Source organism: Carassius auratus, chromosome 19 (genome assembly GCF_003368295.1).
Source record: "Carassius auratus strain Wakin chromosome 19, ASM336829v1, whole genome shotgun sequence".
Classification (NCBI taxonomy): domain Eukaryota; kingdom Metazoa; phylum Chordata; class Actinopteri; order Cypriniformes; family Cyprinidae; genus Carassius; species Carassius auratus.
The window spans coordinates 25,546,376-25,561,829 of record NC_039261.1 but is presented as its reverse complement, the minus strand read 5'-3'; the positions used below and the strand labels follow the sequence as shown (position 1 = coordinate 25,561,829).

The following is a 15,454-nucleotide window of genomic DNA, read 5'->3' as shown; positions in this document are numbered from 1 at the left end:
GAACAGCATTTACTCAAAATATAAATATTTTCTAACAATATAAATCTTTGCTATCACTCAACAATTTAACATCCTTGCTGAATAAAAAAAAAAAAAGAAAGAAATGTACTGACCCAAAAACTTTTGAATGGTAGTGTACATTATTAGAAAGGATTTTTTTTATTTTAAATGAATGCTCTTCTTTTTAAATTTTTATTTATCAAAGAATCCTGAAAGTATCACAGTTTCCCAAAAAATATTAAGCAGCAGAACGATTTCCAGCACTGATAATAAATCAGCATATTAGAATGATTTCTGAAGGATCATGTGACACTGAAGAATGGAGTTATGATGCTGAAAATAAAGCTTTGCAACACAGGAATATATTCGATTTTAATATATATTAAAAATCGAAAAACTTTTTTACATCGTAATAATGTTTTACAATATTAATATTTTTTTCTGTATTTTTGATCAAAGAAATGTGTTCTTATTCCAAACTTTTGACTAGTAGTGCACGCACACACACACACACACACACACACACACACACACACACACACACACACACATTCATTATAAAAATGCCCATGGAGTTATACGATTTTTTATTTATTTTTTAATCTTATTTTAATCCTTTTTTTTGTCTTATTTTAAATCTTTCTCTCTGTCTATCAACAAACAAATATACAGGTGCATCTCAAATTAGGATGTCGTGGAAAAGTTCATTTCAGTAATTCAACTCAAATTGTGAAACTTGTGTATTAAATAAATTCAATGCACACAGACTGAAGTAGTTTTAGTATTTGGTTCTTTAAATTGTGATGATGGCTCACATTTAACAAAAATCCACCAATTTACTTCGATTCTAATTCTATTCCAATTAGAATGTGGTGAGATGCCAATCAGCTAATCAACTCAAAACACCTACAAAGGTTTCCTGAGCCTTCAAAATGGTCTCTCAGTTTGGTTCACTAGGCTACACAATCATGAGGAAGACTGCTGATCTGATAGTTGTCCAGAAGACAATCATTGGCATCCTTCACGAGGAGTGTAAGCCACAAACATTCATTGCCAAAAAAGTTGGCTGTTCACAGAGTGCTGTATCCAAGCATGTTAACCGAAAGTTGAGTGGAAGGAAAAAGTGTGGAAGAAAAAGATACACAACCAACCAAGAGAACAGCAGCCTTATGAGGATTGTCAAGCAAAACTGATTCGTGAATTTGAGTGAACTTCACAAGGAATAGATTGAGGCTGGGGTCAAGTCTCCAAGAGCCACCATACACACACACACGCACATCAAGGAATTTGAGTACAGTTGTCATATTCCTCTTGTTAAGCCACTGCTGAACCACAGGCAACATCAGAGGCATCTTACCTGGGCAAAGGAGAAGAAGAACTGGACTGTTGCTCATTGGTCCAAAGTCCTCTTTCAGATGAGAGCAAGTTTCTATTTCATTTGGAAACCAAAGTCCTGGGGTCTGTAGGAAGGGTGGAGAAGCTCATAGCAAGTTGCTTGAAGTCTAGTGTTAAATGTATACAGTCTGTGATGATTTGGGGGTGTCATCTGCTGGTGTTGGTCCATTGTTTTTCTCGAAAACCCAAGTCACTGCACCTGTTTACCAATAAATTTTGGAGCACTTCTTGTTTCCTTCTGCTGACCAGCTTTTTGAAGATGCTGATTTCATTTTCCAGCAGGATTTGGCACCTGCCCACACCTGTGGTGTGCTTGACTGGCCAGCAAACTCACCAGACCTGAGCCCCATAGAAAATCTAAAAAATGCAGATAAGCTGAAGGCCATGGTCAAAGAAATATGGGCTTTGAATTGGGGAAGTAATTAAAGCAAAAGGAGCCCCTATCTTTTAAAAAAAAAAGTGAAGTGAAGTGAAGTGACATTCAGCCAAGTATGGTGACCCATACTCAGAATTTGTGCTCTGCATTTAACCCATCCGAAATGCACACACACAGAGCAGTGAACACACACACACACACACACTGTGAGCACACACCCGGAGCAGTGGGCAGCCATTTATGCTGCGGCGCCCAGGGAGCAGTTGGGGGTTCGATGCCTTGCTCAAGGGCACCTAAGTCATGGTATTGAAGGTGGAGAGAGAACTGTTCATGCACTCCCCCCACCCACAATTCCGTCCGGCCCGAGACTAGAACTCACAACCCTTCGATTGGGAGTCCAACCCTCTAACCATTAGGCCACGACTTCCAGACTTCATCAAGTATTGAGTACATGTACAGTAGATGAACATACTTTCCAGAAGGCAAACAATTCACTAAAAATGTTTTTTTTTTTATTGGTCTTATTAAGTATTATAGTTTGCGGAGATTTGAATTAGTTGGTTTTTGTAAAATGTGAGCCAAAATAATTATCAAAAAAAAAGAAAGAAAAAAAGAAAGAAAAATAAAAGACTTAAACTACATTTTTTTTATTTATTTAATATACAAGTTTGGCAATTTGAGTTGAATTACTGAAATAAATGAACTTTTCCGTGACATTCTAATATATTGAGATGCACCTGTATACAAACTTTACATACAACATTAGTTTTTGTTTTTTTTTGTGGTTGCAATCCAAAAAAAATTAAAAAACAACAAGAACAAAAATATCATTGTCTTACAGAAAGTGTGAAGAAGTTACAATAGTTACTGAAATCAGTGGACAAGAAGTATGTGCTTAAACAGACGACCGAACCAAGGTGGACGGCAGAGGAAGTGAGGCCTGTCAGACAGACAGCTGTTCTGTGTGGTGGCGCAGATGGGATTCACAGGTAAAGCTTTTGGCAGTGGTCCTAGTAGTGTCCGCTCCTGACAGCTCCAAAAAAGTGTGAGTGGAAATTTGGACAAATTTTGTCTTGGTCTTGAGTGCCTTGACTCATGTATCACCATCTACAACCTCCACACCTGCTCGCCAAACTGAAATCACATCATCTCTCCTTTCAGATAAATAAAATGAGACTCTGCTTTGTTAAAATACAAAAAAAAAAAAAGAAAAGAAAAAGAGTGATAGCTTTATTTTAATTTTATGACATTAGGTTAATATCATCATAATTGGAATTCATTCATGCGATTGTTTTTGTAGTTAATGTCTAAAACATTCGGCTGCTTCTTAAGAAAAAATATATACACACAAAAGAGCTTCTCATGGGTGATATTTCATACTGAGCTTCAGTGATATTTCAATTCAACCATCGCAAAAACAGCTAATTATTTTACTTTCGTTAAATGCCCCATCTGGATTTCATTTATAAATAAATCTGCCGTTAATCTCCATGACTGGTGCAAGAATGGCAAAAACTTGCAATGAGACATACAAGCTCTGGTGTGTCATTAACTGGAGAGCAGAGAGCAGATTGTTTTTCAGCTATATTATCGATTGTTTTCAGTTTAAAAGTAAATCAAACTAGTCTGGTGTCAATGAAGCGGTACTTGATCTTTACTGATGGGGCTGTGGAGGTACGCAAGACAAAAAGCAAAGCATTAGGTGGCATCCCGCTGAGTCTTACCCCTCTGTTCACCCCGGTCTGTCATTCTGTCATCCCCTCATATCTCACAGAACAGCTCCATATCGACACACATGAACCCGGTTACCTGTGCGTCTGACGCAGGCCTCACATCCAGCTACAGACATCAACACTCATACAGAAGAATAACAAAGAAGAAGGATCAGCGATGACTATGCACTAAAATATAATGTTGATCTAAGAAAAAGAAAAAAAAAACTACTTTCTAGTCACTTATGAAGATGCAGTTACTAGAGATTCAAATGTCATGGACACGTAAAACAGAAAATAAATGCGAAGTGACTTCGACATGACCAATGCTGATCAACTTTATTAATGTATGCACACACACACACACACACACACACACACACACACACACACACACACACACACACACACACACACACACACACACACACACACACACACACACACACACACACACATATATATATATATATAAAAATGTATGCTATACATAAAATATATATTTTAAAATGTATTATATATGTATCATATAATACCAACATTTAAATATAAAAATATATCATGAATTCATATTATATATAACTTATTTAACGTAGTAAATAAATCTATGAACCATAACATTATAATAAAATTATAATATATTTTCATATTTTAATTAAATTTGAATATCTCATGTATCTCATAATATATATATGCATTATATAATACCAACATTTAAATATAAAAATATATAATGAATTCATATTATATATATAACTCATTTAACGTAGTAAATAAACCTATAATCTATAACATTATAATAAAATTATAATATATTTTCATATTTTAATTAAATTTGAATATCTCATTTATAGAAATATATATGAAATATTTTTGTCTGTATTTTTATATTCAATATACATTTCATTTTATATACATGGCAGCAAATGTGAATTAAACCGTGTGAATTGTGAATAAATAAATTCTATACCATTACTCAATTCAGAGAAAAGAAGTTGAAAACCAAAACTGTTTATTCACTGGCGAGACCATCTGTATATTTTGGAAAGGACACAAGGGGAACGATCAACTCTGTTCCCGAACGGACACCATTATGTGCCAATGCAAATATTCTTCAAATGATCAATTATCAGTCAATTAATCTGCTAAGAAGTATCTGAATAATATCTCTAAACAACCAGTGTCCAAACAAGGTATATTACATTCAGTCATGCTGATATTTATCGACTGTAAGATCAATATCATGAAATTGGCCTCTTTTGTACAGTAAATATATGCTGAACTTGTAATAGTATTCACTTTAAATAAACACAGACATCTACTCTACACACACATTCGCCAATGTCAAGTTACAAATTGGAAACAACAGCAAACGAATCCTGAAAACACATTGTCCCCCTCATTACCAGCCTAAACAGTTTCAAAACAGAGCAGGCCGATGACCAGAGCAGACGCAGTTCTTTCCATGAAAGGCTTGACGTGGGGGTAATAATCCAGCCTCCCCCGGGTCCCACGAGACCGTCTGGAAGATGGCTAACAGATGACAGCTGCACAGGGCCGATTCTCGTCTGTTTAGGATCAGAGCATTGCTGCTCCGTCCAGTCTCGTCCGCCTTACCCAAAAAAGACGGTGCCATGCAATCGTCCAGAAGGAACGGATCTCACCTGACAGACCTGCAGCTGGAGATCCCACTTTTATTTTCCAACTTCTTATACAGAACCAAAGCCCGTTAAAATAAATCACATCATTTCTAAAAAAAAGATGAAACCACGAAAGAGGTCATCAAAAGGTCAAGCGTTCATTACTTACGGCAAAAAACCACCACACCACCCCGATAAATAAATAATCTGCAGATCTTCGCACACAGGGCTTTAACCTTGGAGGACGCATGTGGAAAATTTGTGTTCTGGCAATGTAGGTTTCCAATGGGTTTCCCACCTGGCCTTGGAGCATCCGGTACATCATTTAGAGAAAGTCATTATTCATTGAAAATTAAATATCTAATGAGGCCCTGAAGCTTTTCTACATGACGACTCTGGTCGTATAACAGAAGAGAAAGCCATCGAATCAAATCCATGAGAGCAAAGCGCTTGACTTTTCCTTTATATCATTAACCGAAACACCCCAGTGAGTGTTTTTTTCCCCTTCTGCTGTCCTAAAAGCCATGAAGAGCCGTTTGCCCGTATGGTTAAAAAAGCATGTTTTCATTTGAAAATTTGAGGTCAGGCCCAGAGAAAGCCTGACTGAAGGCATCTACACCAGGACCTGCGGAGAGATGATAACGCCAAGGTGCAAACGGGCCATATTTCTTTTTTCCTTAAGTTGTTTTTCCACATTCGTTGCACAAAATATAGTGCTCCTATAACACAATGCGGAAAAAATGTCTCTGCTAAAATACAAGAGATAAAGGTTCCGTTTCCAAAACCTAGTGTGCTGTCTACATAGGGAGGATTTTAAGGTAAATTTAAAGGGACCGTTCACCCAAAAATAAAAACTTAGTCATCATTTTCTCAACCTTATGTCATTTTATATTAGTCACGACTACTATAACTGTAATTGTTCTCATAAATTAAATTTTTTCTTTAAATGTTATGATTATGTGTGTCAATATGACTTTAAAATAGTATGCATACAGTACCTGTCAAAAGTTTGGAAACTGATTTATAAATATTTTTGAACGTATTAAGAATGATTTCTGAAGGATGATGTGACACTGAATTCTGAAGTAATGATACTGAAAATTCAGCTTTGCCTTCATAAAAATACATTTTAAAATATATTCAAATAGAAAATAGTAATGTCAAATTGCAATATTTTCACTATATTTTAGAATCTATATAAAAATATAAATATTAGGGGTGAGATGTTACACTTGAGATGATACACAATTTTGACACAAAGAGATGAGATTTTAACACTATTTTTAAGAAATCTTCAATCACAAAATATATGACTAGAAAAATAGTCTTTTCGTCTATCCCCCATTTAAAGTCATTGTGTCTGATGAGTAAAGCATTGATTAAACACTAGAAAAAACAAAGTCAAACATTAGAGTCACTATTTGAACGAATCCCAAGGTTGCTGCCTACATCAAGCGCTCCAAATCAATCACTTACGATGTTTCGTTTAGGATGCTAAACGATCTGGGTGTAGGCAGTACACAATATGGAGCTAACTGACTAGGATTTGGAACAGAGTTGTAATCATGGGATTTTGAGAAGTCTAGCTCATCTCCTTCCTGTGTTCGAGATAAACAGTCAGTGCATGCTGTTCTCTGTATCTCCATTCATGTCTTCGCCTCGAGTTCCTGAGGCAGCCCCCATGGCAGTTGGTTTCAATCAGGCCTTCTGGCAGGATGCATGTTAGCCCAACTGGGAGTTGTGCTGAAGACCGGATGAAAAGGAAGTCCTAAAAACTGTGGAACGACAGGTGGCTACTTTGGCTGCTCTCGAAGTAAAAAAGAGGCCAGCTTTCCAACGCCTACCCCCCACCTCCACACACCTGCAAGAGTCCAACGGACCGCAGCCTGGGGTCCCGTTTGCTTTGTCTGACCGGCACGCGATTTACCCGACCCCCCACCCTCGGCCCTCTGGATCAACATTCCCCCCTGACTAAGAAAAACACATCCCCGCTTCTCCTTAAATAGACTATTAAAAAGAAATTTCCTGCTGACAGCGGCGTGTCAGGCCAAGAATCCACATAATTTACCGGCGATCTATCAATTTTATCAGCCTATTGATTTCAGCAAACGCGCTGGGCTGAAAGAAGACCTTTGTGTCCTCAGACAGGAACGGTTTGGAAATCACTCCATCCTCAGAAGACAACCGAGGCTTTTCCATCCATCTCGGGGTCTTTGGACAACAGCCCGGACGAGTGCTGAGCGTTTGCTGATCGATATCGTTTTCATCTATTCTCTGACAACTTGCAACACTATGCCCAGAAGGGGTACTCCATGCAAATGGGGCATTTGCAAATACTTAACTGGTATTTTCGTATCACTGTGGAAATAACATCTCCAGGAAGCTTGTTGCCAACATTATAGGAATAGTATGGGTTAACCCTTTAACTGTCACCATTTATGAACACTTTGGAAAGCAGTCCTACAAGTCTCTTTTTAAAGAAGCAAATCAGCAGATTATTGCAAAAGTGGAATTATTTAAAAAAAGAAATAAAGTATCAAAACGTTATAGAAGTTTAAATTTACTTTAAATTAAATGCACTCAATTGATTATATTTTATTTATAATAAATGTTTTACATAGCAGGTTTTACTCTAAAATTAAAGCCTTATGTCTAAATTAGTTATGTTCCAAATTTGAAGTTGATCTGAAAAAAAGTTAGGTTCCTGTGAGATTTTATTTAGGGCGTCATACCACAGCCTCCGGGTTCCATCCAACCTCCACTGAATTTTTAAATGCATTTTTCTGTCACAAATGTCTAGATTTCTCTGTCAATATTACTTCTATCTTCAAAATAACTTCATATAATCTTGTCAAGATTATAAAAAGATTTGATTGTAAAAGACCATAATTCATTTTGTAATATGACACTGCTCACTAAGGGGGAGGAGACCGCCAAAATATTTTAAAGTACCCTTTCCATGGTAATGCAATGTTTGATTTCTAAATGGTTTTCACATGATGAATCTTGGGCTTCTAAGCTTTCAAATGATACATAAAAGGTATGATGATTACTAAAGTTGATACAGAAAAAAAAAAGAGAGCACCCCACAAGTGTCCCACAGGTGGGACAGAAATTAAGCTCAATAGCGTACAACAGTGCCGACCACTTTTTCAGTGGCCCAGAAGTATTTCACCCATTCATGTTTCCCTCGCATAATTATTTTTTTTTAAGTTTTTTTGTCCTCACTACGTTTCTGGACCTGGGAACGTTTCCGTTATGCTGCCGTCTAGCAGGGTAAGGAAGCTCTTGGATTTCTTAAAAAATACCTTAATTTGTGTTTCGACGATGAACGAAGGTCTTACGGGTTTGGAACCACATGAGGGTGAGTAATTAATGACATTTTTGGGTGAACTATATCTTTAAAGAGTTAAAGCCCACCAGGTTCAAGGTGAATCACACCATTACAAGCTTACATTTGTAGCATAATAAGTAGTTAAAAATTGAACAAAAGACAAAAGGTACAACTTATAGTTCACCCAAAAATTTAAATGGTCATCATTCAAAGCCTGTAAAACTTTCTACCATCTTCAGAACACAAAATTATTTAATGAAATTCTATTCCTCCATTGAGTCTACACAACTACCAATTTGACGCATCAAAAAGTTTATGAAAAGATCATAACTAATCCAAATGAATTGAGCCATTTAGTTTAAATTTCCTGAAGAGACTCGATTTATGACAAAGTAAGTAAAATTTATTTGTATAGCACATTTCACAGATAAAAATCAAAATACATAACACTTATAAATACATTACAGCACATAATCAAAAATAAACAGAAGTACACATAAGGCCACCCTACAGTCTAGTTGAAAGCGTCTCTAAAAAGAAGAGTTTTTAAAATTTTCCTCACAATCCAAGCAGCGTACGTAGACCTTAGACTACGTGAGGACGTACGCAGCTGTATCAGGTCAGAGATGTATGGGGGCGCCTGTCCTTGTAAGTGCATTCTAAATGTCACTGGTAGCCAATGAAGAGAAGCTAAAATAGGAGTAATATGTTCCCTTTTACTCGTGTGGGTTAAAAAAGCCTAACAGAACTGAACTTGTATCAACTTCTCCATAAATTCTCCATAAATGGATGCTCTGCCATGACAGAAGCTGTTGTTTATGCTGATGTTAACTATAATATATCAAAATTAACTTGCTTTATGATGTTATGAACCACATTCTAAGACTTTTCAGAACACATCTTCGCATAAACCTGAGCTTGTATAGCTAGAACCGCCCTTGCATTGAATGATTTGGGCCTAAAGTTTCCTGATTTCCTTTTAAACAACTTTTTATTCAGATCTGCTATTAAATTTCACAAACAATTACAGAAACAGCGAGTAAATTCTAAAGTACATTTTAAAGAAAAACTGAAATGGGACTTTTCCGCAATAATATTAGCCTCATTTAATTTTTATTTTTTTATATACAGTTTAGCCTTTGTCTGCAAAATGACTCTATTTACTCAAGTGCACAGAATAAGTTGCAGCATAATTGTTAGCACGTGTACAAAATAATTTAGCTCTGGTGCTCATGCAAGTTTACTTTAATCCCACCTTAAATTTTCTTATTTTCTGTCCTATTTCTATCATGATAATAAAAACTCAATTGAATATTGGATTTCTAGTTCCCAGTATGCTTTGCACAGAACTAGACAGGGAGAATAAATGTTGAAATTAAGTACTGTGGGCCTTTTCATCTAAAAATGTGGTTATTCTACAAATTAATTTCCTCTAACTCAATGTAATTTGTTGGTTTTACAAATTCATTAGCAGTTGCCATTGTTTAAAATGATTGATGCAAATAATGCAAGGCCAAAAATAAGTCCAGATATAAAAATAAATTAATAAATTATATAATAAACAAAAATAGTATAGAACCTGAGCTCTGTTCTAGCTGCTCCTCCCCTCTGACACACACACATGAATACGTTTGTTCAGTTTATGGTCCAAATAGCTTACACGTTTGCTTGACTCCTGCCAGAGGGAGGAATTATTGGCCTGACTCTGATCTGGAAGGTACAGCGTGGGTGTGAGGTCTGTGTGGGGATCAATGGCTCCCTGTGGGATACAGCCCTTAAATCCCCCCCTTTACCTTGCTGCATGTGCAACAGAACACCACCCACATTCACTTGAGTCTAATTTGATAAATCTAAAGAGCGGCTCGATCCAATGGATCCAGGAGAACAAAACAGTTCTTTGTGTTTTAATAGCGCAGACGTTTTCGTAAAAATCCATGCCTGTGTCTGCCATAGCAAAAAAACATATTAATCATTCTCTTCCCTGAAACGCTCAAGTGAATGGTCTGCTGGGGGAAAAAAAGAGAAGCATAGAAACTACACAAACAACAGATATCAATGGAATTTGAGAACAGAATATGGTGCAAGAAAATATCTCTGGAAACTGGAAAATTCAGGAGGTCTACGGTGCACTATATTCATACACATTTAACATTTACATTGCCTTCCACAAAGGAAGTTTTGGAGAAAATAGTACCAAAAATCCTTCTAGGATTTAATTTTTACCCTATAAAGCCTACTAGATCATATTTTGAAATAGAAGGCCTCAACATGATAAAAAAAATCTATTACATACCTTATGTCATCTGATTCATAGTTTTTTTTAGCAAGTAAAAGGCCTTTTAATATTGATCTATAAATTGCAAATTGTTTGAGGTAAAGATTTTTTTTTTTTTACTAGGGAAATGTAATATACATATATATTCAAATACTTAGTGTTCTGAATCAAATTAGGTTCACTTAATTATCCATTTCTTATTTTTTTTTCAAAATAATGTTAAAATGTATCTAATATGATACAGGCTTTTGAGGAATGTGTATTTGTTCATCTCTCAATCATTATTGAGTTACATTATTTCTTTTGAATTTAAAGAGCCCTGATCAGAAAACTAACCATTTAAATATCCTCCTACTAAGACATACTGTAAGATATTGTATGACATCTAATATATGCAAGTAGTCTGCTATACTATCATTGGGATCTTATTGATTTACATTACAGGCTATTAGAATTTAATATTTTTGGCCATATAACAACAATTTGCATCAAATTGCATTTTGTTTTGTCAGTTTGGACTAAAACTTAAATTTTTTCTTCCTCGAATAGAATATGATCTCCATAACATCTTTCTCCATATTCTATTGATACTACAAGAGCCATAAAATAGAGCCTAATGCATCAAATGATTCTCAACAAAAAACACATATACCTATACCACATATGTAGTCTCAAAGTTCAACAAATAGCTCCTTTTCAAAACACTACATTTTTCTGACTATTATTTCATATGGCATTGTTGAGATATGACATTGTTAAGTAGCCTTTTTTGCTATGTGGGTTCATTTTACAAGCTGGTTTGGTAGTAACAATGCAAAAAGAGTGAATGATGGGATATTGACCAAGAGGGGTTCTTATTTCACTTGGCAAGCAGACTGCGACTCAGAAGCAGTGAGAGTATTCTGCAGAACGCTGAGGGTCAAAGGTGGAGGTGAGTTCAGGCCTCAACTGGTGCTGGGCTGCCAAGGGTGAATAGATACGACCCCACTGGTTCCTGTTTCATAAATTGATGTGAATTTGCTGCCGGAACAGAGAGCCAGGACATCCGCTAGGGATGCTAAACTTTGGGAAAGAAACATCATCCAAGGGAAACGCGTTGACGTCTTTGATTAGTTTTCAGTATCCAGGAACTTTTCAGCCATTTAAATCTTGGTGCTCTATGGATGGTCACTGCTCTCCAAATGTGCATATGAGCAGAGCGGAACAGATACGGTATTCAGAGACAACTGGAAAGAGGTAATGATGGCCGGTAATGAAATTCTCCTCTTCCACTGAGTCTCTTGAAACTTTTCAGTGCCCATCAAAGTGGGAGCCTCCAATGGAAAGACAAAGGGAAAGAAAATAACACTGCTAAAGTTAGACCAGATCCGAGCCTAGTAAGGAAGGGGGAGGGTAATGGGATTTCTTATAGGGCCATACTAATACATAATTACATCATTTTGGCCAAATTGATAAAAAGTAAATTGAAAAACAAAAAAAACAAAAATTAAATTGCCATCGCCATCCAAAAAAAAATTGTGCAGCATTAGTTTCTTCCCTAAATTATCCTCTAAGAAGCCAGAACTGCTAAAATTCAAGCTTGCCATCAGATTGACCGCAATCATTTGAGATCCCATCTGGAACTCATCAGTCCAGCGTTTGGAAATGGCCCAATCATGAAATTAAACTTTGGGATTACCAAAATTTAGAGAGCAACACAAATAAAATTCACCTCGAGACATGTGCGCCGTGTCTCGGTTTCAACAGATTTCATATTTCCGAGGAGTGGGTGGCACAGATCCCCGGAGGGGGAGGCTGGGTTCCCTCTTAACTCTGGAGCAATCTAGACACCTGACCAGTCGGCATTATAGGTTGTGTTTGTTTTACTTTGTTCGGGAAAGCAAACAGGGCTCTTTTCTTCAGACGGCGTGGGTCGAAGTCTTTCTTAAGTCTGGGTGGAAATGACAAAGCCAGCCCTTACCTTCCTGAATGATATTTGACCACCTGAAGAAACTCTCTACACCGCAAAACCTCCTCGACATGTAATTACTCTGACATCATTTGGGACTGGAGGAAATCGCTAACTAGATCTATCAAATGCTCACCCATGTCCTTCAGCTACAGCAAGAGTCTCGCATTATAAACTTAACCACATATGCAAATATCCGGCCCTAAATATAACCTCCCAATTAAAACAAAACAGTTGCCATGCAAGCACTGAGGTTAGAGAAGGTTTTGGAACGTGCCTGATTCTACCAAGACTGTAAAGGATGTAAAGTTTCCTGCGCTCATGACAGCTCCTCAGTGGGTCACTGGACCGGAATCTGGAATCAGTCAGTCGATGTGATTAGCAGACGTGACCTCGATCCGCTACCTGTCACTAGAGCTTTACGTTAGAGCCCAGAGAGAGGGCCGTTCTGAGAAACCTCAAAAGAGAATCACTCATCCATGGCTTACCGCACATTGGAAATAAGATTTCAGCCGTGTGCCTGTCGTGCAGACAGCAGAAACAGCGCCCGCTATGGGCAGAAAACAAACTGACGTTCTGAAAAGGCAAATTTAACAATGAAAATATTAAAAACAAGGTTTGTGTGTCATTCAAAATTTAACTGAGAATGACTTGCATTCAAAAAGTTGCAAACTGCAGGAAGAACTATAATTTGAAATGAAATTTTAGGTAGAAGTAAAACAAAGATATTCACTAAACTAAGTTTACTTTAATAGAACAGAATGACAATAAACGATAGATAGATATAGATGAAATTACAGAATTAGAGACAGATAAAACCACACAATAAGAACGATAAACAGAACGATAGATAAGACAAACGATAGATAAATGGATAGAATGACAGAATCATAGAGATAGATAGAATAATAGAATGATAGATAGAATGATAAACAGAATGACAGAATGATGGATAGAACAACAGACAGAATGATATAGACAGATAGACAGACAGACAGATAGATAGGAAATGACAGAGCTAGAGAGACAGATAACACCACACAATAACAAGAACGATAGATAGGACGAACGATAGATAAATAGATAGAATGACAGATTGATAGAGAGATAGAAAGATGGAATAATAGAATGACAATGATGGATAGAACAATAGACAGAATGAGATGGATATATAGATATACAGACAGATAGATAGATTTTATTTAGTTGATAGATAGATGGATAGAAAGATAGACACACTTTGGAGACGAGATTTGGTCATATGTCGATATTAAGCTAACAAACACTTCCTGTTCAACCATGATCACCAAAAATAAAATGACATTAGGTCAAATGACATCACCATGCAGGTTTATCTGGATGTATACACTCATTTCCTATCAAAGTACCGGCTGCACACTAAAAACACACACAGCTTTCTAGGCTACTGTGCAGGGTCTTAGTCTTTGAGAGCGGTAGCTGCTTGGCGGCAGGAAGCTGAAGTTGCGGCCGGGAGCCAGAGCCCCTTTTCCCCTTAATTCCACAATGTGTCTTCATTCATCTCCAAGAGCACATGGAAAAGCTATTGTGGGGGAAAAGCCCCTTCCTGCCGGCTAGGTCTCGGATAGACGCTGCACTCTTGCCTATTCCCCCTTCACACGGCTAACAGGAAATAGCCCTTTATTACAAAGGGGGGACGGGAGGATGAAAAACAGGGGATTTAGAAGTCTGGAGTTTTATTTGTAGACAACTTGTGCTGGATAGCTGCGAAGGGACAGGGAGGCAACCCAATCTGCCGTCTCCCGACAAGGGGGGCTAATTTAGCGTACGCCAAACAGCCGCGGGACCACCGCCTATCTGTGCGGCGCACGCAGAGATGCCTGACAACACAGCAGAGATCAGGCCCGTGAGACGAGAAGTAAAAGACAAGATTGACAAGCTTATGAGATTCACACACATACTAATAATTCAAATGCCATTTGTACAATGCAACGAAAATGAAACAATTATTGGCATATCATGATGCAGCAATACTACAATAATCAATTTACAAATCACTGCTGAAATGGACTCCAATCAGCTGAGTGCAAGAAATCATTGCTGAAACCGAGTCCTACGAGCAAGGCCCACTTTTTATGCTCTTTCACGATAACACTGATAAATGGTCCATAATAACACATGACATTTATGAAGAAAGTAAACAAGCCCAACTTTGATTTCATATTGTCGTTAAATGAAAATAACTAGAGCAAAGCTTCCAAAGACACAGAAATGCAAAAAATGTGAACGTTTACAAACCAAATAATGATGGAAGTCAGCGTTCCTGATCTGTTCTGAATGACTACGAAGGGGCATTAAAAAGTCACTCTGAAATCGGGGATCTGCCCAAGAACAATAGCACTTCTGCTAAACATTCCTGGTCGGTAGCAGATTGCCAAGAACAGTTTTGGATGGCTGCTGTGTTTAGGTTGTATGGGCTGGCAAATTATCCAGACCGCATTGTGCCAGGGTTCAACGGTTTTCAATGGAGCATGTAAATTAAAGAGCTGAAGAGGAATTCTTTAATGGTCCTACATGTAAATATGAGACGTTACAAAGCTCCTTACTGCAGAGGTGCATCATGGTCTCCCCTCGAGAAAGCCAACAGAGACATTACAGAAATGCGGTAACGTCTGACAGGCGTAAGGGAACGGTATCAGATACTGCGGTTCAGACACTTCCAGCCTGAGGAACAGGACAAAAATCTTTTTCCTTTACATGAAAGATTACACAACTAACCATATTCCCCTCTACGG

The 15,454-nt window shown here is 37.3% G+C and overlaps 1 protein-coding gene across 1 annotated transcript in view; it reads right to left on the bottom strand.

Moving 5' to 3' along the window:
- Positions 1 to 15,454, bottom strand: part of bop1 (BOP1 ribosomal biogenesis factor) — a 73,627-nt gene that overhangs the window by 48,246 nt on the left and 9,927 nt on the right. The gene's annotated exons all lie outside the window — the stretch shown is intronic.